At 43.2% G+C, this 26,384-nt stretch overlaps 1 protein-coding gene across 6 annotated transcripts in view; it reads left to right on the forward strand.

The window, feature by feature from the left end:
- The first annotated feature begins 17,034 nt into the window (after positions 1-17,034).
- Positions 17,035-26,384, forward strand: part of RAI14 (retinoic acid induced 14) — a 144,245-nt gene continuing 134,895 nt past the window's right edge. For 2 of the 6 annotated variants that reach the window (XM_014781574.2, XM_004422717.3), the window contains exon 1: positions 17,516-17,698. The gene's annotated coding sequence lies outside the window, so the exon portion shown is untranslated. Of the gene's footprint in view, positions 17,223-17,514; positions 17,699-17,914; positions 18,827-26,384 lie in introns of those variants that run through there. The other 4 variants (XM_087443174.1, XM_087443176.1, XM_004422715.3 and 1 more) reach the window with 4 other exon arrangements.

A 26,384-nucleotide genomic window follows, 5' to 3' on the forward strand; every position in this document is an offset into this window, starting at 1 on the left:
AGCATAGCATGGCTTGATGAGCGGTGTGTAGGTCCGTGCCTGGGATCCGAACCTGTGAACCCTGGGCGACTGAAGTGGAGCATGTGAACCTAACCACTACACAACTGGGCCAGCCCCAATAAAATAATTTTTTATAAAAATAAATAGCTTCTGTACAGCAAAAGAACAATCAACAAAATTAAAAGACAACCTACCAAATGGGAGAAAATATTTGCAAACCACATGTCTGATAAGGTGTTAATATCCAAAATATATAAAGAACTCATACAACTCAATAGCAAAAAACAAACAATCTGATTAAAAAATGGGCAGGGGAACTGAATAGACATTTTCCAAAGAAGACGTACAATATAGAAATATCAAATCATTGTGAAACTAATATAATCTTATATGTCAATTATACCTCAATAAAAAAAAAGAAGACATACAAATGGCCAACAGATATATAAAAAAGTGCTCAATATCATTAATTATCAGAGAAATGCAAATAGAAACCACAATGAGATATCACCTCACACTTGTTAGAATTGCAATTATCAAAAAGACAAGAGATAGTAAGCATTGGCGAGGATGTGGAGAAAAAGGAATCCTCGTGCACTGTTGGTGGGAATGTAAATGGGTGCAGGTACTAGGGAAAACAGTATGGCAGTATCTCAAAACATTTAAAATGCACAGAAGTCAAAATATAATGATGTACACCTAAAATTTACATAATGTTATAAACCAATGTCACCTCAATAAAATAATTAATTGATTAATTAAATTTAATAAATTAAAAATAGAACTACCATATGATCCAGCAATCCCACTTCTGGGTATATATCCAAAGGAAATGAAAACAGCATCTGGAAAAGATATCCACACTCCCACGTTCATTGCAGCATTATTTACAACAGCCAAGTTATGGAAACAACCTAAGCGTCCCTCAACAGATAAACGGATAAAGAAGATGTGATACACACACACACACACGCACACACACACACACACAATGGAATATTGTTCAGCCGTGAGTAAGAAGGAAATCCTGCCATTCGTTACAACATGGATGAAACTTGAGGGTATTATGCTAAGTGAGATAAGCCAGACTGAAAAAGACAAGTACTGTATGATATCACCTATATGTGGAATCTAAAAAAGCTGAACTCATAGAAACAGAAACTAGAGTGGTAGTTGTCAGGGGCTGGGGGGTGGAGAAATGGGGAGATGTTGGTCAAAGGATACAAGTTATAAGCTGAATAAATTCTGGGGATCTAATGTACAGCATGGTGATTATAGTTAACACTGTATTATATACTTGAAAGTTGCCAGAAGAGTAGATCTTAAATGTTCTTACTGCAAAAAAGAAATGGTAATTATGTGACGTGATGGATGTATTAGCTAATGCTAGGGTGGTAATCAGTTTGCCATGTATAAGTGTATCCAAGCAACATGGTCCACAGCTTAAACTCACACAATGCCATGTGTCAGTTATATCTCGATAAAGCTGGAAGAAAAAAAAGAGTGGTTGGCTGGGGTTTGGAGATCTGAAGGGTCACATGTTGGTCTCTCTGCCCCAGACCAGAAGTAGGGAAGTGATGGGGCATCCTGTTTCAATAAATAAAGTTTTATTGGAACACTGCCACATCCACTAGTTTACTCATTATCTATGGCCAATTTTGAGCTCCAACAGGAGAGTTGAGTAGTTGCAACAGATATATGTTCTACAACCTAAAAATATTTACTATCAGCTGTTCCTTTTAAAAAACATTTGCTGCCCCCTCCTAGATTGGCCCCCCCCAGGGGGGTTGAACTGAAACTGTTAGAGGCCCAATTTGTGACCTGTTGGAGATGTTGCCTCTTGGAGACGTTGGAGATGTTGCCTCTTCTACACTAAAAACCATTTGTCCCCCTTCATTAACATGCACTATCTTTCAGAATACAATTTTAAATCAAAAATCTTTTTTACTTAAATTTTTAAAAAGCTTAATAACCTAAAGACAATCTATTTCTTATATTAGTCAAGATAGGCTAGGCTGCGCTGGAGTAACAACAACCTGAGAATCTCAACAGCTTAAAACAGCCAAGTTCACCACTTGCTCACATTAGAGCTCCCGCGAGTGTTGGCTGGAGCTCTTCACATTGTTGTCACTCAAAAACAGAAAGCTAATGGAAGCCCATCTCCGCTCTACTTTTACAATTTCTAAAAATGGGGGTGGGGATGGGGGGAACGGAGACCATAGTGAATCACACAAGATTTTATTTTATTTTTATTTATTTATTTATTGTGAGGAAGATCAGCCCTGTGCTAACATCTGCCAATCCTCCTCTTTTTTTTGGCTGAAGAAGACTGGCCCTGGGCTAACATCCGTGCCTGTCTTCCTCCACTTTATATGGGACGCCGCCACAGCATGACTTGCCAAGCAGTGCGTCGGTGCGCGCCCGGGATCCGAACCGGGCAACCCTGGGCCACTGCAGCAGAGTGTGAGCACTTAACCGCTTGTGCCACCAGGCCGGCCGCCACACACAAGATTTTAAAGCTTCTACCTGGAAGTGACACATGCCACTTCTGTTCACATTTCATTGCCCTGAGCAAGACTTATGGACACATCTCAATTTGTCAGGGTGAAGATGTATCATCCTCCCGCAGGAGGAGGCACTGAATATTTGTGGAAACTTTATAATTATCTATAGTTATTCTCCAAGTACTTGTGTTAGGAAGAAAAACAGTGGACTAGAATTAGGAACATGTATTCTAAACCCGGGTAGAATTGGATCCATGGAAATTAAAGCCAGAATGAAGGGTCCCACCCTCTGAGGTACCTTGAGAAACCACAGGCTCCAAGAACCATTGTTTAAAAACACTGGAATTTGAGATAAGCTGCCATATTCTGTTAGATATGTTACTAACTGTAACATTTAAAACTCTACTGAGACCCAAACAGTCTAGCAAATAATATCAAAACAATACCCAGGAATTTAGAACTTTTTGAGTTGCTTTATATTTGTCTATAACTCTCAAGGCTGAGAAAGCTCTTCCCATGTCTAGCTGCAGTGGGAGTGCTCTGCATTCCTTCACACATTGCAGCATGCCCCTGGTGCACGGCATAAGAGATGTTTGTCTCACAAAGTTCCCATATCTCCGGTGGAGACACGTCTGGCCTGGGCTTTCAACGTCTTGTTCATCTCACTCCTAGGAATCAATAATACAAGGCCTAGAGCCAAAAAAGTGAGCGTCTAGGATATGGATGGTGCAGGGAACAGGGGTCATGGCACAGCTGGGGAAAACAATCTTCTGCTCTTAGGGAGTCCTGGGTGAGAAAAAGAGCACCAGGAGGAATTCTCTGGAAAGAAAGGGGGAAGATCTTTAATGATCTCTCTCACGCCCAGGACTGAACTTAGTTATGGTCAGCCAGCCAATGAGATTGACCAATTGCTGGTGCGAAGCAGCACACGGGCATCCTAGAGAATTAGAAGGGAGTACATCAGTCTGTTTTGACCACTTTATGCCAAAAGACGAATTTTGACCCAGAAAAGTGAAAGCTTCATATCCAATGACAAAAAGCAGAACCTTTTGATGAGTATTGCCAATGGAGGGAAGATGTGTCCTGAAGGGAGAAAAGTGGGCTATCTTTAGATTACTAGGGCTGTCATAATAAAATACCATAGACTGGGTGGCTTAAACAACAGAAATTTATTTTCTTGTAGTTCTGGAGGCTGGAAGTCTAAGACCAAGGTGTTGGCAGGATTGGTTTCCTGGAGGCCTCTTGGAGGAAGGTTGCCTTCTTGCTGTCTCTTCACTTGGTTGTCCCTCTGTGCATGCACACCCCTGGGGTTTCTCTGTGTGTCCTAATCTCTTCCTAGAAGGATGCTAGGCATATTGGATTAAGCCCACCCTAATGGCCTCATTCTAACCTAAACCTCTCTGAAGTCTGTATCTCCAAAAACAGTCATATTTTGAGGTACTAGGGGGTTAGGGCTTCAATATATGAATTTAGGGGAAACACAATTCAGCCCGTAACATGGACTCTTAGCACATATTAAAAATACCTGAAACTCCTCACCCTGCTCACATCAACAACGGATATTGAGTATGACCTTGAGAAACCACAGGCTCCAAGAACCATTGTTTAAAAACACTGGAATTTGAGATAAGCTGCCATATTCTGTTAGATATGTTACTAACTGTAACATTTAAAACTCTACTGAGACCCAAACAGTCTAGCAAATAATATCAAAACAATACCCAGGAATTTAGAACTTTTTGAGTTGCTTTATATTTGTCTTTAGACAAATAAACCTGAACTTCCTGTCCTTCACAAAATCTCCTCTGGCAGACTCTCTCCAACACTGTGCGTTTATGTGTGTATGTATGTCTGTGCATGTGTGCAGCTTTGATATATTGTCAAAAAAATGGGGGGTGTGCAAAATGCATGGCTAGACTCAAGGGATAAGCACACAGTGTTGTCTAACCCAGCTTTTCCTTTTCAGAGACCTATCACCATGAATAATTTTTAAAATGCTACCAATGTGATAAAATGTAGGTGCACCACTGTCTATAATTTTTTTTAACCATAGAGATTTGTGTGATATAGATACAAGGACAGAGGATCCCCTGAAGAGGCTTAGGAGTTCCCAGAAAGTGATGATATCTTCCCACACTTTTGAAAATGCCTGTATTTTGCCCCTGGTCTTGGATGGTAGTTTAGCAGGGTATACAATTCCAAGGTGACTTATTTTCTCTCCACACTTTGAACTGTTTCTCTGGATTCTGGATTCTCTTGTTGCTGTTGAGAAGACTGGTATATAATTGTTGTTCCTTTTTAGGTTATGTTCTCTCCTTTCTGGTTTTTTTTATGATCTTCTTTTTGTCATTAGTTTTCTAAAGTTTCATTATAATGTTTGTAGTAATGGACTTATTTTTATTTACCTTGCTTGGGACTTGATGTACTTCTTCAATGTGAGAAGTCATGTCTCTCACCAATTTATGTTTTTTATTTTTGCTTTGAATATTGCCTTTACTTCCGTCTGTCTATTCTCTCCTTCTGGAACTCCAATTGGATATATTTTGAACATCTATTTTTTCCTCCATGTCTCTCAGCCTCAATTTCATAGTTTCCATATCTTTATCTCTCTGTAAAGCATTATGAGGTGATTCTTCAGCCCTTTCTTCCAATTTACTAATTTCTCTTTCACTGTGGTTTATCTGCCATTTAATCCATCGATTACATTTTAAATCTCAATTATTATATTTTACATTTCCAGGAATTCTATTTGGTTCTTTTCAGAACTGCCTATTTATTTTGATGGTCTTTTGTTCATTTCCTGTATTTACAACTCCCTCTGTTTCTTCATAAATATTTTAAACATACTTATTTTATATTCTGTATTAGATAATACTATGACCAAAGTTCTTGCAGTCTAATTCTGTCCTCTGCTGTTTCTGTTGAGCCCAATTTATGGTGGCTTATTTTCTCATGTGTTTCTAATTTTTATTTTTGGTTCCTATAAAGCTCCTCTTAAATGTAGGAATTCTGAAGAGTCTGGGTTGAAGGTGCCTGCCTCCATATATAAGGTGCCTTGGGGTGTTATGAACTAGAAGTACTTTCAAAATAATTTTTCTACCTGGAGTTTCCCAGACCGTGCAAGTAAACACTGAACCTCCATGAGGACAGGGTTGGGAATATCAATTCTCAGGAAACACTCTCTTTGGTTTTTGTTTTTCATCTCTTTGACCAAGGCCTGAGATAAGCACATTTTCTTGTTGGTTTCTTTTTGCCAGAGGATGGATTTTTTTTTCCTACCTCAACTTTTAACTTGGAAACATAGATGTTTGAGACCCTAGATTTTTCCAGGATCTCAGTTCTCATTCCCACAGGCCTTTCCTCTAGTTCCTCCACAGAGAACCAAGCTCCCAGGATCAGCAGATGGCCCCAAAGCTTCAGGGTTTGCTGATCACTCTGGTTTCAACCTTTTTCCTTGCCTCCTGTGAATCTCACTTACTTTCTTATAAATTTAACTGTGCTTTTAACCAAATGTTTGGTGTATATTATCCAGTGTTTTTATGTGTTTGTAGGGGAAATTTTTTCAGAATCCAGTCAGCTATGTTGCTGGAGGCAGAAGTCCCTTCCCAGGCTCTGAAGGCTGGGTCTTCTGCAACCACTCAGGCCTTCTTCAGTTACATCTGAAGCAATCATGCTCTTGCTTCCATTTAGTGGAACAGAGTGCCTCCTTTCCCTTGTGTGTCTGTGAGTGAGATTCCAATAATCCGTGGAAATATTGTAATGTATGCTATAAACAATTGTATTGTAGCAAACAGATCCTGGGGCTGGGACTTAGAAAATTGGAGTTCTAGTTTTGACTCTGCCCCCTTAGATAAATCCCTAAAACTCTCTATAACTGAGGGTTTCTTTAATCTGCAAAATGGGATAGTAATCATTGCTTTATTTATTTTTTATAATTGTAAGGTGTAAAAGCCCTTTGTGAACTCTAAAGAGAGTATGAATACACGCCACTCTGTACCTGAACTAAAGGACAGTATCAAGCTGACGATCTGAAGGAGAATGCACTGTGCTCTAATATGCCTGCTCCTGGGTGGCATCTGCCTAATGAGGGTATCCACAGTCATTTGTGAGGATTAAAAAATATTGTTTTAGTAAACTAGTACATAGTGTATAATACCAGTATGTTCCTTCTACTTATAAACAACACAATAATACAGCAAAAAGCAAGGATGGAAAGAAAACAAACTCTTGAATACAAATTGTATATTCTCGGACCTTAGGAGTTCAGCCTATCTAAAGATCTGTGTTCATTCAGTTTCATTAATTTTGTCCTATCTCACTCTTTCAATTTCTTCAAGCTCTTTTCATATAATCTGAGCTCCCCAGGCCAGATTCATTAGAAAAACCTCGTCATCACTGTCCTCTGTTGCACCCGCCCATCTATCTCACCTTGACTAGTGGAGCCCACTCTGAACATCTTGAAGCTCCCTCCTTTGCTGCTAGGTCTGTGTCTTCTATCAGTGGCCTGTCCCTTTGGAAGGGGCAGTGACATTCTGTCTTCTCCTGTGGATGTGCAGCGGGCACCCCCACCTCCACTCCCATTGTTCATGTCTGCCTCCATATTTGACAACCCAAAAGGGTTTGTTTTTTCCCTCCAATGTTTTAAAGCTTTGCTACTCATGTGGCTCCTCGGACCAGCAGCATCCCTGGGAACTTGCTAGAAATGCAGACGCTCAAGCCTTTCTTCAGCCCACTGAATCAGAATCTGCTTTTTCAAGGATCTCAGGGGATTCATGTGCATATTAAAGTCTGAAAATCACTGTTTTAAAAATCGTCATACTAAAAGGACATTTTTAGACCAGTAATTTGCAAATTTATTGTGTATTAGAGTCACTTCATGTTCCCTAAACATGCAGATTTTTCTGACCCACCCCCTGGAGATCCCAAGTCAGTATATCCATAGACACATGTTGAGAAACACACTTTTAAACAGAAAAAGTATAATGTCTTCAGTGAGCCTTACAGAAGTTAAAGGTGTTTTTAGCGTGTTAGGGAGATTTGCCTTTGACCCATTTGTCCAGGTATAAGTTCAGTAACTTCAATTTTTTCCCTTTCAGAAATCCCCTTGAAGGATTCCTTAAACAAGCCTCCTAGATGTTCAAACATCTTCCTCAGGTTCTCCCAAGGGCGACTGTAGCCATCCCAACTGTAACTGCCTAATGGGTTCTTAACCTCTGCCTTCTGGCTGTGTGCACTCTGTGAAGATGGTCCCAGCAGGCATTAGATCACCCGACAAGGAAGCAAAGGAGCACCCTCTCCATATAGTCCTTCTGCCTTGACTCTGACAGATAGCAATATCACTTTTCTCTTTGTACCAGGTGAAGGAGGAAAGAGAACGGTATTAAAAACATGGGGCAAGTCCTGTTTTTTTTTTTTTTTTTTTGCTGAGGAAGATTAACCCTGAGCTAACATCTGTGCCAGTCTTCCTCTATTTTGCAAGTGGGTCACCACCACTGCATGGCTGACCAGTGGTGTAGGTCTGCACCTAGGATCTGAACCTGCGAACCTAGGCCGCTGAAGCGGAGCTTGCCGAACTTAACCATTAGCCATGGGGCCAGCCTTTTTTAAAGTCTTTTTTAAATGGCTTTTATTGGATCCCTGTCACTTGATTTCCTACCATCTCTCTACAACCAGAATGTGCTCATAAACCCCGCCAAGCTGAAGATTCAGGTTGGGTTCAAGTTCTAGTCCTAGTGTTTTCTTACTATGTAACTTTGGGCAAGTTTCTTTAACCTTGCCTAATCTATTTCCTCATCTCTAAATGGAAATAATAAGAGTATCTACCCCATAAGATTGTTGTGAGGATTTTCAGAGTTAATGCTTGCAAAGTATTCAGCTCTACGTTTGCTGCAAAATACACATTGATAAATTTTAACATATTATCAAAAGATGCTTTGGCAGAGATGTCTAGATGCCTCTCTCTGGTGGACCAGTACTTTGGTGGTCTTGGCACTCACGCCTTTGTGTAGTTCCCTCCCACTTTGACTGTGGACTTGGCCTTGTGATTAGCTTTGGCCAATGGGACATGGCAAGCATGATGAAAGAGGAGGCTTGATAAGCACTTGTACCTTGAGGCTCATCCTCCTGGAACACTCCTTCTTAGAACCCAGCCACCAGTCCAAGAGGAAGCCCAAGAAACCACGTGAAGGAGAACTGAGGTCTCGGTCAGCAATCTCTAGCGGAACTCCAGCCAGGGACCACACTAACTACTAGCTCTAGGAGTGAGGGCATTTCAGATCTTTTGGCCATCCCAGCATCCCAGCACACACCACAAGAAGCAGAAGAACCACCTGGTAAACACACAGAATCATGAGAAATAGTAAATTATATTATTTTAAGCCACTGAGTTTTGAGGTTATTTGTTTTACAGGAACAGATAAACCCAATATCTATTCTCCTCATTTTCCTATTAGTGGAACCCCAAGTTTATTTGGTGTACGAGGTACCCAGCTAAAAATCTATATTTCTTTCCCTTCCTTTCAGATGGGGATGGCCAAGTGACACAGTATTGACCAGTAAAATTAAGATGTTGGGTGGGGCTTTCAGAAAATCTCCCTACGAGGGGCAGACTACACTGGCTGTCCACTTTTTCCCTTCTTCCTGCCTGGCATAAAAAATTGATGCTATAGGTGGGAAGCTGTCTTCTAACACCGAGGGAATAATCTAGAGAAACACAAAGACTTCAGACCTGACAACCTTGAGCCACTGATCCAAAGCAAGCAACTTTTCAAAATATGAGGAAAACAAGGCCCTATTTTGTTAAAGCCACTGTCATCTCATAGCAGGCACTGTTATCACTGAAACAGGCAGCTGATCCCAACGATGTTTCAATCACGACATTACTTACTAGCGTGGAAGCTGCATAATATAGTCATTCTCAACCTAGGCGCACATTAGAACAGGAATCTCTGTGGGCGGGGATGAGTTTACTTATATTTTGGTTCCCATAGCACACTGCTTCAAAATATTTCAGCAGAATAGTATGCCTCACATTTTCAAGGGCACAGCTTGTCAGGCAACACGGCTTGGCAAAGCCACAGAATAGTGCTGAAGAACTAGAAAGCAACATGAAGCCATTCGCTGTCTTCTCTCAGTGACTCTGTCCGTGTGTCTATAGGCTATCTCTCCAAATAGGTTAGAAGCTCCTTGAAGGTCAAGAACACCTCATATTTTTTCTTTTTATGTGTGTTCAACACTGTACTTTGTATATTAGTTGATAAAGTTTCCACATAAGACTTAGCAAATAGTATACTAGAAATGTTTAAACTTATAGCCTACGACATTTTTAATAACAGTCGAATTGATTTTTTTTTTGAAGGAGATTGGCCCTCCACTAACATCTGTTGCCAATCTTCCTCTTCTTCCTTTTTTCTCCCTAAAGCCCCAGCACGCAGTTGTGTATCATAGTTGTAGAGTTATAGCTCTTCTACATGAGATGCTGCCTCAGCATGGCTTGATGAGCGGTGAGTAGGTCCGTGCCCAGGATCTGAACCGGCGAACCTCGGCCGCCAAAGCTGAAGGCATGAACTTAACCGCTGTTCCACTGGGCCGGCCCTGCAGTCGAATTGATTTTGATATATACCGCTGTTTTATTTTTCCCTAGATTCTATGAATCTCTTATAGTTCTCCATAGTAGTAATAATTATAGTAATTATAGCTGAATAGATATTAAATAGATAAATTTATTTAATTAGACATATTTTAATTAGATATGTTTAATTATATATATTTTATTTAAATAAATACTTGCATTTATTTAATTAAATTACTTGTTTAATTAAAAAGATATATATTTAATCATATATTAAATAGACATAGCTAAATAAATAGATTTTATTTATTTAGCTCTTACTAATAGTGCCAGGCACTATTTAATACACATAAATGCATCATATGTATTAATTATTTAATCTCCAAAATAACCCAAGAGGCAGGTTCTAATAGCACCCGCATTTTGCAGATGAAGAAACTGAGGTCAAGAGAGATTAAGTGATCTGCCCCAAATTGCACAACTAGTAAGTGGAGAAGCCAGGGTTCAAACCCACTACTTGACGGAGTATTTCTTCTTTGTTTTTTTAATTCTTTCGTTTCTCACCTTTATTCCATGTTTACAAACAAAAGGAAAATAAAAGAGAGTTCAGTGATGACTGCTGCCCCATAGCTGACAACTGCTTCTGCTGGAGAAGCCTGCTCCCCAGGCCACGCTGGGAGGCCTCCTGCCTGGATACAGCGTCTCTGTTCCCACCGGTCTTCTGCAGACCTAGCCTCACACACACTATTCTAAAATTTCTCCCAGGTGCCCCTCTAACCTTGAATCGTTTTCCATCCCTTTGAATTGAATGTACAAGTCAGAATGCCCAGACGTGGAGCAGAAGGCAGTGTGGTCAGGGAGGGAGGAACAGGATGAGAAGGAACACACTGAATGTTCTCATCATTTGTATTTCTCAATACAAGCATGTTATGTTGGATGTGAGCGGAGAGTCCTCTTAAGGCACACAGTTTAAATAAAAATGTTTTAAAATACTTCCCAGAAGCCCACAAAGCAAATATGAGACCCACTCAGACCTCCACTTCTCTCTCTTTGTCCCTGAGCCCTGGGTCTTTTGGTGTCAAATTTCCCAGAAACTCAGTGCCAACTAAGTCTTCTGGTTCTCTCAAATGGCCTCCAAAATTCCCTTCCCTGTTACATAATTCTAAAGGACAGACTCCCCTCTGGTTGGCCAACAATGACCTCGATAAATTTAACACCAGAACCCTGCCTTCTTCCCTTTTATTGGTCTATTATTGTGAAGCCAATTTGTCTTCTCGGCATTCGTGTTCTAAGGGTTCTAGGAATCCATGGGAGGAAGTCATCATGGCCTATTTTCCTGCTCCTGCTGGCTTCTATGGACCTGCCCTGGCCCACTTCAGCTCTGTGGAAGGAATATTCCCACAGTGATCTTTCTGGCTCCCCCAATTCTGTCCCTCTCCTCTCTTCTGGCATGTCACAGGAATGTCAGAAACATTTTCACGGTCTTCACCTTCTTATTCTGAAACTCAAACAGGAAGTCTAGAACAATAAATTACAGGATTCTCTTAAAGAGAAGGCAAAGGAAGAATTACAACTTTACCTTAGAAGAACTTCCATCCTGAATGTGAGAAATCTGGTTAAGGCTTATATTTGGATAGTTGAGGAATTTGTATTAAGGCAAACCAAACAAGGGACTTGTGGAATTTTGTTAAATATCTTCACAGTAGTGCTGTCATATATCTTAAGCACTAACAGTCTACTGTGGAAAATGTCTCTTAAAAATGTGTTCACTCACACTGTCGAAAGACCAGTTTTGAAAACAACAAGGAATCTACTTCATGTAGTCTACGAAGGATTTTAAAGAGAGCAAATAAAAATAGAAAAGTGAAAATGAATAACAGAAGCTAGATGGCTACAAAGCCTTTGAAAAACATAAACAAGAAGCCATAAGACTCGAAATAACTCATCAGCAAGAGCAGTGCACAGATGTATTATGGGTGCACTATTCGGATAAAGAAGGCACATGAATTAAAATATCTCATGGGCAGAAGTTGATCTCAATGAAGAAGACAAAAATCTGGGAGCTCAGGTTTAACGCCATACCAGAAAACAAGCATACCAGCCAACAAAAACAGCAGCTCGGTTTAGAATCACTCTATCGAGAAATCACTCCAGAGCATCCACTCTTGCAAGGCCCATTGTAAGCACCACCCCCGCTCTTCACCTAATCTCATTTTGCTTGCAATAAATCAAGAACCAGGTGCTCCAGGCATGGCTGGGACAGCCAATAAACAAAGTGGCCCCACTTTAAGGTAATCCAGGGAAAGAATATAAAACACCAATGCCTGGGCCCCACACCCCGCCATTTCAATCAGTATTCTAGAGTATGGGGCTGCGGCAACTGGTGATTTTCAAAGGCAGGTGATTCTAATGGGCTGCCAACATCGCAACCCACTGTAGAGGAAGCGAGAAAAGCTTCCCCTGGCACATTCATAGATTTCCATGCCATGTTATTGCTTCTGACTCTGGAGCTCTGTGAAAGCTCCTTCTGATAACCAGACAACTGCTTCTTGATGCTCTCCTCCACTGCCTCAATGGGAGAATATTTTCTGGAATTTCTGACATGCACAGCAGAACAACCTACTTGGCAGCGTGCATGGATGGCGATTTGGATTATCTTAAAATGCTCCTTCTGACAAAGGAGAGGCTCCCAAGACTGAGCTGTTCGTGTTGGTTGCCTGTTGCAAGGTTGATGCCACCTGGGTTCTAGTCCTCTGTCATCCAGGCCTCTGCCAGTACCGGGAGAAGTAATGAGATCAAAATGCGAGTGGCCTGAGGCAATAGGGAAGTTAACAGGACCACTCTGGAGTCGGGCATCCTAAGCCTTGATTCTTGCCTCCACTCTTTCTGGCTCTGTGATTTGGGCAAGTTGGTGGATCTATTTAAAACTCAGTTTCCGCATCTGTAAAAACAGGATAATACTCCATCCAAGTTGCTGTGAAGATTAAGAAAAACCTTGCATCTATTAAATTCTCAATCCATATGAGCTTTTAAGCAGACGGTGTTGCACAGCAGTTAAGAGCGAAGGCTCTAGAGCCACACTGCCCTAGTTTGAATCTCAACATTGCCACTTCCTAGCTGTGTGACTTTAGGCAGGTTACTTAATCTCTCTGGGCTCCAGTTCGCTCATGATCCCAAAGGAGATAATAATGGTACTTACAGGGTTGATGTAAGGATTAAATGACCTAACATTAGGGTGGCCTGAATATCAGTTTGCTCAGGACAGTTCCAGTTTACACCTTTTGTCCTAGTATCCTGTCTGGTTTAGAATTTGCCTGCCCCATTTCACTCTCAAAAGTGTGAAAGTTGTCCCAGATTGGATAATTAAGTATATGGCCACTGTAGTTAATGTATATATCACTTAGAAAAATGCCCGGTATAGAGAAGATGCAAAATATGTGTTAGTTGCTTATATTAACCCCTATAGCAGTGCTATTCAATAGAAACATAATGCAAGCCCCATAGTCATAATTTTCTAGTTAACCACATTTTAAAAAGTAAAAATAAGTGAAATTATAGTTAATTCTAGTTAACCACATTTTAAAAAGTAAAAATAAGTGAAATTATAGTTAATATATACATTTAACCTAATATATCTAAAATATTAACATTTTGATATGTAATCAATATAAAAATTATTAGTGAGATACTTTTCATTGTTTTTTTTTTCCAACCTAAGTCTTTGAAATCTGGTGTATATTTCACATTTATAGCACATCTCAATTTGGACTAGTGACATTTCAAGTGCTCAGGCATGGCTAGTGGCTACCACAGTGGACAGCACAGTTCTGCAGACTTCACATTCCTCATATGAGATCATGGGCCAGTCTTCAGACTTTCTCAGGTCTGTAACGTCAAGGCTGAGACACTTAGCTTCTCTGCCACACCCCTACAAGCAGGGATCTGATGCAGGGCTTTGGAATGTATTATTACCAAGCATCTTAGCCTCACCTCCAGAGCAGGGGCCCAAGGTCACTGAGAAGGAACGTGTAGTAACCCACCCTAGGAGAAATCTCTGCTGGCTTCCTGGCAAGTTCAACAACCATGCGCCAATCAATGTTTACAGGCTACTTTATTACTGTGGTCTTACTCAATTGAGAAAAACAATCCTAAAGTTATTTTATTAATTTCTCCCATGTCACAGTCTCTTCCTATTTGGAAACATCCCCAAGAAAATACAGAAAGTGGTTTTTCTATGAATATTTGGGCTTTTTCCATAGATTATCTCCCTCTAACCTTCTGATTGTTTTTGTCCCATTCTCTGGACTGGGTCCAATATCGCCGCATTCCTCTAAATCACGCTGCCTCTAACCAGACCCAGAAGTGCAGCCAGATCCTGACCAAACACCAAACAAAGTGGAGGGTTACTTTTTGGCTCCCCGATACTGATCTCTATTTCCTCCTTCAGCGACAGTTTCTTCTTACCCCAACAAGTCTTAGCTTTGGTTCTCCAGACTTAAGAAGTTCCTAATGTGGGGAGAACTGATATTGGTGAGAGATGGGGCAAGAATGAAGGGATGTGATATTATTTAATTTCAAAAATGAAAATTGAGCCCTACCAATCAATAAATTCCATTTATGGATCCCGTTAAGTCCTGGATGGCAACACTCTTAGGAGTTTACAATCTTGATAGTATGACAAGACTCACCTGCTAGAACAATTAGAGACTGATGCTTTGCCATAAAATGTAAGGACAAAATTGCTTGTCAAGTCTCTTCAAACTGATTCTCTCACACTAAGAGAATGGGCTTAGGATGTCAGAGCTGACAAAGTTCTCAGAGGCCATCTTGTCTTTTACTGATTAGGAAAGTGGGACCAGGAGAGGTTCAAACACTTGGTGAAGTTCCGATGGGGTCCGGAAACCTGGTCCCCTTGCTTTTACTACTCCTAGTACTACATATCACACAACAGTTACCTTGATTTTGGGGTAATTCCCCTATTGAAATACAACGTGCTGTTCCTCCCAAAAAGGTTTTACCAACTTTACGCAGGCTAGACGGTCATTGTATCCTTGCTTCCTTCTCTCAAACACTTTCACCTGGGCCTGATCTCCTCTGAAGGGTGGTGTTCAATGTACCATGAATCCAACTAGCATTTCTAAAAGGCCTGGGCAAAAAAACCACAAAAACCGATGAGAAGACGCTGTTCAATCCCATACTTGACCACCAATCCTCCCGCAGGTGGCAGAACTTCAGCTATGGTCTGAAGCGAGTGGTTTGAGTTTCAGGGGAGGAGGGATCTGGAAAAGGATCTTGGCACATGGGACTAACTATAAGAGTTCTTCCCTCCACTACAGTCCTTCACCAGGAGTTGGACTTGCTGATGTTAGAAGGTGAGATTATAAACTAAGGAGAAAAAGCATACAAGCCACCTACAGGAGCCGCAGGGCTGACATAGGCAGGTAGGCTCATTGGCGGGTGGCTGGGACCGGGCCTTGCAGAGTAAAAGAGAAAAAAAAGAAGAGAGAGACAGGGCTTCTGTGAATAAAAGGCTGATGAGCCTGCCTTACACAATGACTGTTTAATGTGATATTTTAACTCCTTCAGCAACCGAATCTGCACATGTTAACTTTCCAAGGCAAAACCTCACCTTCCCAGTCGCCCCTGCTTGAAGGAGGTTGACCTGCGAAAAGCAGAACAGAAAACCTCATAAGTGGCAGTATCGTCCCCCCTAAATAACCTACGGTACACCATTAATAGGAACCACAATGAAAAACTGTATTGTAGAAATTGCCAGCATTCAACCAAAAAGAAGTTTGCCAGTTCGCCTTTCTTCTGGAGCGTGATTTTATTTGAGGGGGATAACGGACAGGAAGAGGAGTGCACACATCTTGCTTTACACTGGCTATTCACCACTTCTCTAAGGAATGTCTGATGTAAGACTTAGCAGGTGAAGGTACACGCAGCTGGGTTCCTAGCTTTTGCTCCCTGTTTGATGGCATCTGTTAAAGCTCAGACAAGACTGTACCCTTGGCTTGGGGGTAGAGAGGGTAGGGATACAGATCAAGTCTGACTCGTAGACGTAAAGATCTGGCCAAGACATTATGAGGCCCGCCTGGAGGGGTAGTGGTTAAGCTCAGCGTCTTCTGCTTCAGAGGCCTCAGTTCACGGTTTGGATCCCGGATGCGGACCTACACCACTCATCAAGTCACACTGTGGCCTTGACCCACATATAAAGTGGAGGAAGACTGGCACAGATGTTAGCCAGGGCTAATCTTCCTCAAGCAAAAAAGGAGGAAGATTGGCAACAGATGTTAGCTCAGGGCTACTCTTCCTCAGGAAAAAAAAAAAAAGATCTGGCTAAGACATAAATTGAACTCTATTAGGGCAAATTTCACTGGTTGGAATTGGCTTTTTTTTTTTTAAGCTCAATTGATTTAGAGTGGATCGCTCTCTAAGTCCCTTTTGGGGACTCATACTGCTAATTTATTCTAGGGACTCAATACTGCTAATTTATTCTAGGAAGCTTTCTGCCCTGCACAAAGAATGCAGAGCTAACCCGGAGAACGGAGAACGGAGGAGCTTTGGTGAATAAAAGACTTTCTAAGCCATAGCTGGTTAGCACGACTAGAATGAATGGAAAACCCGTCCCAAATTAAATGAGTAGGTGGAGAGCTTTGAAATCCTCGGAATTAAAGGAGGAGTCCATTATGATTCAAACGCAGGTCTTAGCGGTCTGGGGAAGGGAGGGAAGCCGTGGGGTCCTGGGGAGCGAGGCCGTCCCCCTTTGCAGCCCAGACACTGCTTTGAGGGCGTTCCCCATTCCTGTCCGCCAGTTCAGGCTGTAGATTTCTCCTGACTCCTGAGCAGAGTTAGACACTTAACGCTGCTGATTTTCTCCTGCCACCTGATGAGTGTCAGGCAACAGTCACTCCAACCAGTTGGTTCAGTCCAGAGTCTACGAGCACATTCTCGTTTACTTTCTGTTCAATAATTCTGGAAAATATAACCGATTTGATTCTGGTTAGAAAGCGCTTAGGATCAGTGACTTTTAAAACACCCCCACGACCACAAACCACTTTGGAAGTTGACCAGAAAGGAATGCTATTCGGGATCTCACGCGACCTAACCCCGGGGGTCAGAGTACCGGTGGTTTCCACGAACTTCAGGTGATGGTGATGAAACAGATCCGTGGGGAAGGGTCCCACGATCCGTGGAAAACTAAAAGCAAGCCACGGACGCCCAGGGCGCGCGGGCCCAGGGGATGGGTGCCTCACGGGCCGAGAGCACCTCCCGCAGGTCCCGGCCGGAGCGCGGGGCCGGGTCACCTGACTCGCGGAATTTGGGCCCGCGCGGGGTGGAGGGGAGGGGAATGGTTAGCACCTCCCTTCCCGCTCCCGCGGGATCCGGGTCGGCGGGGGCCGGCGTCGGGCGGCCACGTGGTGGTGCTGCCGCTGCCCCCGCCCCGCCGGCCCTGCCCGGGAGCCGCGGCGCCCACTGACCCCCGCAGCGGGGGAGGAGGAGGGACCGAGGCGCAGGAAGCCGAGCAGGAAGCGAGCCCGGCGGCCGCGTTTTCCTGGGGAAGCGGCGGGCGGGGTGGCGCAGCCAGCGGGGCCCGGGCAGCCGCCGCCGCCGCCTCGATGGGGTGAGTGCGCGGCGCCGAGAGTTGGGAGGCTCCCCGGAGCGGGGTCCCCGGCTCCCGTCCCCGCCTTTGTGTCTGGGGCTCGGGCGAGGGAGGCAGCAAGGAGCCGGGGACCGCGCGCCCGGCGGAGCAGCTTAGCAGGGGTGGCAGCGAGCGTCCCGCCACCGCTCCCTTGTCCGCCAACTGTCTGCAGAGGGCAGATTTGGGGACAGAGGAAGAGGAGGATGGTGGGGATCAGACTAGAGAGGGAGGACCTGGCCAAGTTAGGAGAGGGGCTTCCTCTCGGTCCCCCGCGACTCGCAGGCCGGCTGGGGCATGGCGCGGGGTTGCTGCGGAGGGAGCGCAGGTGGGAATGAATGACCAGACCCCGGCAGGGCGTTCTGGGTGTGCCGAGTCAGCACCCTGTTCCACCTGCTTGGCCCTCCCGGCGCCCCGCTCCCCCAGGTCCCCGCATCTGGGCTCGACCCGCCTCCGCGCTGAACTTAGGGGAGCTGGGGAGGAAGGCGCGAGCGGGAGACTCTGGAAGGCTCGGGCAACCGAGGGTCGGCTATTGTTCCTTTTCTGACTCCAGGAGCCCTTCGCCTTGCCCAAGGCGCCTCCCCGCCCTTCTTGTCCTCTTCTCCGCCGTAGCTCCGAGGAGGGCCGGGAGGAGGGATGCTGGAGTTGGGGCAGACGCGACTGAGGGAGGAGGGAGGATGTGGAGCCGCAGGAGAGGCGCCCTCCCGCCCGCCATTTACCCCAACCTCTGCCCGGGAGGGTGGGTACCCTCCCTAATCCGCGTTTCCTCCGCTGCGGGCTTAGGTTTGTGTCTGCGGTTTAGTTTCTGCAGTTTGCGGGGTTCATCTGCTAACCCTTGGCTCACGCTCTCGTTTGGACTTCGCGCCCCTCTTTTGTGAAGGGGGCCTCAGAGCCTGGAGAGGCAGCAGACCGGGCAGATGGAGCCTAGTGTAAAGTGGAGGAGTTCCAGGTGACTTCCTAGGGCCTGGGCCTGGACAATATATCCAAGCTTCAGCCTCTTCTCCAAGGAGCCCAGCCCGGCGCAACTTTTATTTGCAAACATTGGGGCAAATCTGCTGACTCAACGCTGCTCGCCTGGACCAGAGGCGGCTTCCTTTGGCCGCAGGCTCACAGGTGATTTGGATGGGTCTCCGTTTTCCTGACGGGAGAGGACGATAGCAAGGGCTCTGGGATGGGGAAACAGCCAGTTCTCTGGGGAATGTGATCTCAAGACTGAAAGGGCCCGGCAGAGGGAGGAACTGGTTTTCTAGAGACGAGAGTCGCACCTCAAGCACCTCCTTGAGGTTCGAACAAAGTTGGAGAAGAGAGACTACATCATAGGGAGGTTGGATTTTGATTGCTCTGTCCCCAGCTTGCAGGGCCCTGTTCCCAGGTGTGGCTGGGAGTTTTACTACTGATAGATGTAATCTGATCATCTTTTCTTAATGGTGCCTAACCAGTCTCATTTTTTTTTTTTCCTCTTGGGCTTGTAAGACAGATTTTATGGGAGGAAATTTATGCAGTTCTTATAATTTTTAACCAGTGCTTGCCTAACATGAATTGGGAGAGGTAGTCCCATGTTGGGCTGTTGGGGGTCTTTCATCTCCATTCATTGAGATGCTTAATTAATTTATTGTATCATTTATACTCCTTCGATTTGTTTTATGGCTTTTTTGGGGTGGTGGCCGATATAACCCTATTGAAAAATTTCAGTACTATTATCAGTGAAATTGAATAAAAAGAATGGCTGCTGGGCCCTGGAGATTCAATGGGGGAATGATATAATGTCCCTGCCCACTGGTAGTGTAGCTGACAATGAATTTCTCCAGACTGCCACTTCCCGAAGCGTCTTTGAGGCAGGTACACCTAGTATCACCCCCGTTTCAAAGGTGAAGATGCTGAGGTTTGGAGGTTAAGGGCAACTGTGCTTTGGAGTTATTAGAATGTGGTGGAGGAGTTTTGTCTGTCTCCCTTTGTTTCTTTTAAAGTAAAAATGTGAAATATTTCAAACATACATAAAAAGAGAATATAGTAAGTCTCCCATTTTTCCACTACCTATGTTTAAGAGTTGCTAATCTTTTCATATTTGCTTATCCTCTTGATAAAAATAAACTGCTATGGAAATATTTTATCCATCCCTCCTCCTCTGCCTCCATCCTCAGGGAACCACTAATGTGAAGTTAGTCGGCAAAGTTTCCAAACATGTTTTGGTACTTCTGTATATTATGTGTCTACAGACAATATCTGTAAGCTTGTGTGTTTAACCTTTTACGTAAATGGCATAATTCTATATACATACGACTTGGATTTTTAAATTTGTCACTATGTTTTTGAGGTACATGTAGATCTTACTTTAGCTGCTACAGAGAATTTCGGTGTATGAATAAATTATACTTATTCCCTTGCCAAGAGAAAATTAGAGTGTTTCCATTTCACTGTTACAGACACTTTTTTTGTTGAGGACGGTTGATCTGTTTCTACTTTTTTACTATAACAAATAGTGCTACAATAAACATCTGAAATGTTTCCTTGTGTACAAGTTTCTCTGTTAACACACCTATACAATTAATTGCTGGGTAGTAGGATCTAGGTAATGCTGCATTTATTATCTCTTTCATTCCAAAACAAATATTTAGGGTGTATGTAGGGTCTCTCTTGGTTATTTGTTGAATGAAAAAGTGAAACTGATCAATTTTTAGCTCTAAGAAGATTGTTAGTTGGCTATGATGTATTCTTTTTTTGTTTTTTCAATTTTTTTTTTTTTGGTGAGGGAGGTTGGCCCAGAGCTAACATCTCTTGCCAATCTTCTCTCTTTTGCTTGAGGAAGATTGGCCCTGAGCTAACATCTATTGCCAATGCTCATCTTTTTTTGCTTGAGGAACATTAGCCCTGAGCTAGCATCTGTGCCAGTCTGCCTCTATTTTATATGTGGGTTGCCGCCACAGCATGGCTGACAAGTGGTGTGGGTCTGCGCCTGGGATCTTTTTTTTTTTTTTTTTTTAATACAAGTGCCTCTTAATTATAAAGTTGGAGCATGAGGTGAAACTGTGGTGCTGAGTTTGGGAGACATGTGCTGAAGCCTTTCCCTGGCTGTCACTGGTGATGTGACCTTGGATTACTCCCTCCACCCTCTCTTCCTCATTTCTTCAAGCCTGGTAAGATTAAGGGGTTTTATTAAGCATTTACAAAGGCACATTCCTACACTAAGTGTTTATGAAAATATGGCTGTTAATGACATTTTGCCTGTAATTGTAACCCCTTAATCTGGAAGCAGTTTAAGGCATTTAAACACATTGGCTTCCTCATTATTGCTTCAGATTGCCAGGCGCAGTCCTGCCTCAGAGCCTGTTCCCACTCTCTGGACCACTCTTCCTCTAGATATCGCTCTGGTTGAGCCCCTCAACCCCTCAGGTCTTTCCCCAGACACCACCTTCTCAGCAGACATTCCCTGGCTACCCCCTTCCACCATGCCCTGCCCCTCTTCTCTGCTTTATTTTCCTCCAGCCATTTGTCACCTTCTAAGTTGCCGTGTATTTTAATGTATGTTAGTAGTCTGTCTTTCCCTACTAGAATATAAGCTCCTTGAGGATGGGGGTTTTGTCTCTTCTCTTCGTTGCTGTGTCCCTAGTGTCTAGGACAGTGTTTTTTTTTTTATAATTTTATTTATTTTTTCCCCCAAAGCCCCAGTAGATAGTTGTATGTCATAGCTGTACATCCTTCTAGTTGCTGTATGTGGGACGTGGCCTCAGCATGGCCGGAGAAGCAGTGCATTGGTGCGCGCCCAGGATCCGAACCCGGGACCCCAGCAGTGGAGCACGTGCCCTTAACCGCTAAGCCACGGGGCCGGCCCTAGGACAGTGTTGACATATAGTAGGTACTCACATTTTGTTGAATGAAGGAATATAATGCTTTTTGTGGTGGTTTTCTACTTAGAATTTCTCTTTTAGCACATATTGGATATCCTGAATGGTGCTGATTATTCCACAGCTGTAATGGAGTACCCCAGATGTCATATTTACAGGTTCCATCAGGATAAAAAACATACGTCCTATAAAGAAAGCACTCTATTTAAATCTGTGTAATTTATCCCACAAAGTACTAGTGTCTTCAGATTTTTTCTTTCTTTTTTTTTTTTTTGTGAGGAATACCAGCTCTGAGCTAACATCCATTGCCAATCCTCCTCCTTTTTTTTCCCCCAAATCCCCAGTAGATAGTTGTATGTCATAGTTGCACACCCTTCTAGTTGCTGTATGTGGGACGCAGCCTCACCATGGCCGGAGAAGCAGTGCGTCGGTGCGCGCCAGGGATCCAAATCCCGGCCAACAGTAGCGGAGCGTGCGCACTTAACCGCTAAGCCACCGGGCCAGCCCCAGATTTTTTCTACCAACATTTGCCTAAATGTGAATTCAGAGAAATATATCAGTAACACGATGCTTGGAAGCACACTCATCTTTTTTTCATAACTTAGCTTTCCAACATTTTAAACGTAGAAGATGCATAAGCAAGGGATGTTGACTCTCTATTTCACAGCACCTGTACAGACAGGCCAGCAATGGTCTCGAGTAACACCAACCACACTGAATTTCTAGGAATAGAAAGTGTATTTCTTTAACGAATTGCAGAGAGTGTACACATCATTGCTCTGACTTTGTGCCTTCATCGTGAGTTTTTTTTTTCCCCTAGAGGGGAGAGGGGATGATGACCTTAATCTGAAGATCCAGGAGCAGCCAAGATGTAGTAGGGTACCTAGAAATACTTTAAAAACTATCACATCGTAAAATCCTTAACTCATGGTACTGAAGACATTCGCTGTTATAGTGCCGTGCATTATTTCGCTAGAAGCCAACTGAATTTTCTCTATCGTGCATGATGATTATAGGAGTTGACAAAACAAAGCTAAATATATCCAAGGCCTCTTGGGTATATTTTAAATAAGCGATGTGGAAAAGGAGTCTAGATTTTTCCCCCATTAACTATTTAGATAGGTATATGATCATGATAGTATCCTTTAAAAAAATCGCTAGTGTATTGAAGTACAACCATTGTATCCTATGTAATAAAATGATACTGAAAGAAATCAGTTTATTACAGATAGTGTTAGTTAAACTTCAAGCTGAAAACCATAAGCATAGAATTATATGATTCTTATTAAGTTTCTGCAGGATTTAAAGAGATTTCTGGGCCGGCCCCGTGGCTTAGTGGTTAAGTGCGCGCGCTCCACTGCTGGCGGCCCGGGTTCGGATCCCGGGCGCGTGCTGAGGCACCGCTTCTCCGGCCATGCTGGGGCCGCGTCCCACATGCAGCAGCTGGAAGGATGTGCAGCTATGACATGCAACTGTCTACTGGGGCTTTGGGGGGAAAAAATAAATAAATAAAATCTTTAAAAAAAAAAAAAAGAGATTTCTTCTTTTTGGTTTATCACTGCCCGATAGCTGAAAAGTACAGGTGGTTTAATAAAAGTTAGAGAAATATTGTTAATAAAACATCAATTTCCCAACTCCAGCCATTTACAATGAACAAAAAACTAGTCATCTTTGACATCAGACTCACTGGTGGGTATTGGTAAGTTTAGTCAATATTTTAATAAGTAACTTTTCTGACTGACTTAACCATGTGTTTTAAAACAAAACATTCTTCTGTTTGACTGAAGAAAATATGCTTCATTCTTCAGTTTTGATGTCCTATATGTGCAGTAGAGTATCTGACACATAGTAGGTGACTAACATTTATTGAACTACACACACACACATCCCAGGGTCATAAAGCCACTAATGGTGTTGAGCTATCCTAGTCTGGAGGAGAATTTAAACAGTAATCAAAAGGCGGAGGTGTTGAGGTAGTTAGCAGAGAAACCCAGGTTGAAGTTCAGAAGATGTAGTTCTCTCTTAGATAGGTCATTTCACCTCGCTAAGCCTCAGTTTTCTTACCTAGAGTTAAGAAACACCTTTCCGTCCTGTCCACCCTTTGGAGAAGAATGTGCTTTGTGTCCTGACTGCTTCACCAGCTGGTTTTGTGTGATAGGTCACACCTCATCTAACCTTACCTGCAATCTAGTCCACTTCCTTCTGTAGTAAATGACGTTCATGGACATGCGGTGTGTTGCCATATACATTCCACAACCATTGGTCACCCCTGGGCAAGGGGAAACCTTTGGGAGTTCTTCATGATTTCTTCATCCTTGCTTCTAAATAAACAGAATCCAGTTGTGAGAAGAGTTGGTTTAGTCCAAGAAGTTTACTGTATAGTAGAAGAAAATCCATGGACTCTTTTTTTCTTTCCTAATTTTTTTCTTAAATTGACATTTAGTGAACACTAAAGTTTGTTTTCAAGTCACCTAAGAAGTTCATCCTCTCTGGTATCAATTTCCTTCACAATCATTTGTTATATTACTTCTTTAAACCTCAACCTTTTCTTATCCCTAGGAGGTATTGCAATAGGTAAGAGCAAAATCAGTTTTCTCTGTTTTTTTTCTTTGATTTCTAGATGAATTCAGTTTGCTTAATCTCAAATGTTTTTTTTCTTTTTAAAGAGCTAAATGAGTCTAAAATGAACAACCACAGCAGCATCTCGCTCTCTTTACTTGCACTGTATCTGTCCAGTTCCTTTTGCTGGCTGAAGTGATAGAAACTCAGCCAGAAGAGAAACCTCTGGCAAAGTTCACTGATGGGGAACAAAAGTCTGAGCAGCTTCCTTTTGCTCTAGAGTGGCGCAGAGTAAAGTGTTTTCCTTCAAGAGGAGTCCATTGTGCAAACCAGGGTAGGCCATCTAGCGGTGATTCCTAAATATTTTTGAGTCATAGATGGACACTTTTGCAAATCCAATGCAAGTTTTAGACTGTTTTTCCCAGGGGAAGATTCACTTATATACAATAATGCTATACATTCATAATCTATGTCAGTTTCAAGAAGTTCATGGAACTCCCTACACTAAGCCCGTTTATGAACCTCTTTGGAATCCCCAGGTTAAGAACCTAAGATCTATTGAATGATGTAGAAAAACTCATTGCATATATCCTGTTTGCCTTTAACACCTCGTAAGGGTCCAGAATAAAATTAGAAGGGGTTTATTTTCTATTATGTGCCCCGAGCTGATAACCTGTCATATATAAGTAAAAAGTAATAATTGTGGGTTTTTTACCTTTAGTTGGAAAACCAGTCACTCGTTGCTATGTCAACCAGTCTACATACCATTGACCATTTTTAGCAACTATTTCTATTGGATGCAATAAAATGCTATTTAGAAGCAATAAAAAGTGGATCTGCAGTATAGTTACTGCGCAGAGATCTGATAAATTCTAAGGATGGGTATTGAGTTTCTCCCCACAAGGGCAACATACTTCTTGGTTTCATGTTGGGCCTGCATTGTCTTCTGCTTTCCAGGTGGCAGCAGTTTTCTTGCTTTTCTGTTGTGGGAGGGAACTGAGATGTCCCTGGGCCCCACCTAACAACGCTCCTAAGCTCACGGGGTAGATCTTGACTGCTCAGCCCAGTGGGAGAAATATCCCCAGCTCGCTCTCTGTTCTGCCCTTCCCATTCTTGGCCTCCTAGCCTGATGGGACTGCCACCATGGGGAGCTGAGGAAGACTGGACCACATTTCCTAGTTGGGGAGCTAACCCTCAGCCGGAAGTCTGCTCCTTCAGAGGAAATCATCCTTCCATGGGAAGTAGCAGACACTGGGAGAAGGTACTGCCACTGTTAGCCGCACTCAGGGAGCTTGTTCTGTTGGTGTCCACCTTGGGTGGCATCCTCAGTGTCTTCAGTTAAAAATTGGGCAAAAACGGATGCAGACCTGCCTTGTAATGGCGGGTGAATGATGCAGGCTCTTTCGACAAGTCACTTTATTTGAATTGAGCACCTTCTTTGCACCAGGCACTTTGCTACTAGTCTGTCAACTTCTGGAAGTCCATGCTGGTCTTACTCATTGTCGGATTTCCTATGAGCAATACGTGTTGATGAATCATTGAGTGTTAGAAGATCCATGGATGAATGGCAATGCCTGCCTTCCTGGAGCTTAGAGTTTTAAACAGGTTGGCACATTCCCATTCCACTATAGTATAAGGCAGACTATTAGTGGTTGGAATGGGGTGGGGGTGGGAACTCATTTTACAGCTGAGATCGAGGCCTAGGGAAGTGAAATGACCCCTTGGGAAGTGACACCATCAGTAGGAGGCAGAGCTAGACATGCCCCTTAGTTGTGGCTGCTCGTGCACAGGACTCCTAAATGTACTTTTCCATTTCTCTCAGAGGCAGACAGTGACCTTGCAGTCCTGTATGTATCTAGTTACAGTAGGTATCAATGAAGAAGACTGGACAGACTTGGACAAGATGCATTGAGACTAGTGGGGAGTCCCAGGTGAGGCAGATGGATTGAGCAGCGACATGCAAGTCAGAAAAGGATCTGGAACCCAGGCCCTTAGCATCCTGCTGAGCGAGAACCACATAAAACTATATGTCAAGTTTCATCAGTCGTTTAACAACTTCTGTGCTGAATCTTACTTTGACAAGAATGCTCACGTAATTAGAACATCTCCTATGAATGTTGACACGTTGGTGATCATTTTTCACAAATGAAGGGGAGCACTATGTGGTGGATGATTATGACCCACAATCATTTCACCGTTGGGAGAAGCAGCCCGTGCACAGTGGCCTCTTCCCAGCCACCCAGAAGACTGTGAACTTGTGAGCCAAAAGG

This window comes from Ceratotherium simum, chromosome 18 (assembly GCF_057802395.1).
Source record: "Ceratotherium simum simum isolate JZ-2026a chromosome 18, ASM5780239v1, whole genome shotgun sequence".
NCBI lineage: Eukaryota > Metazoa > Chordata > Mammalia > Perissodactyla > Rhinocerotidae > Ceratotherium > Ceratotherium simum.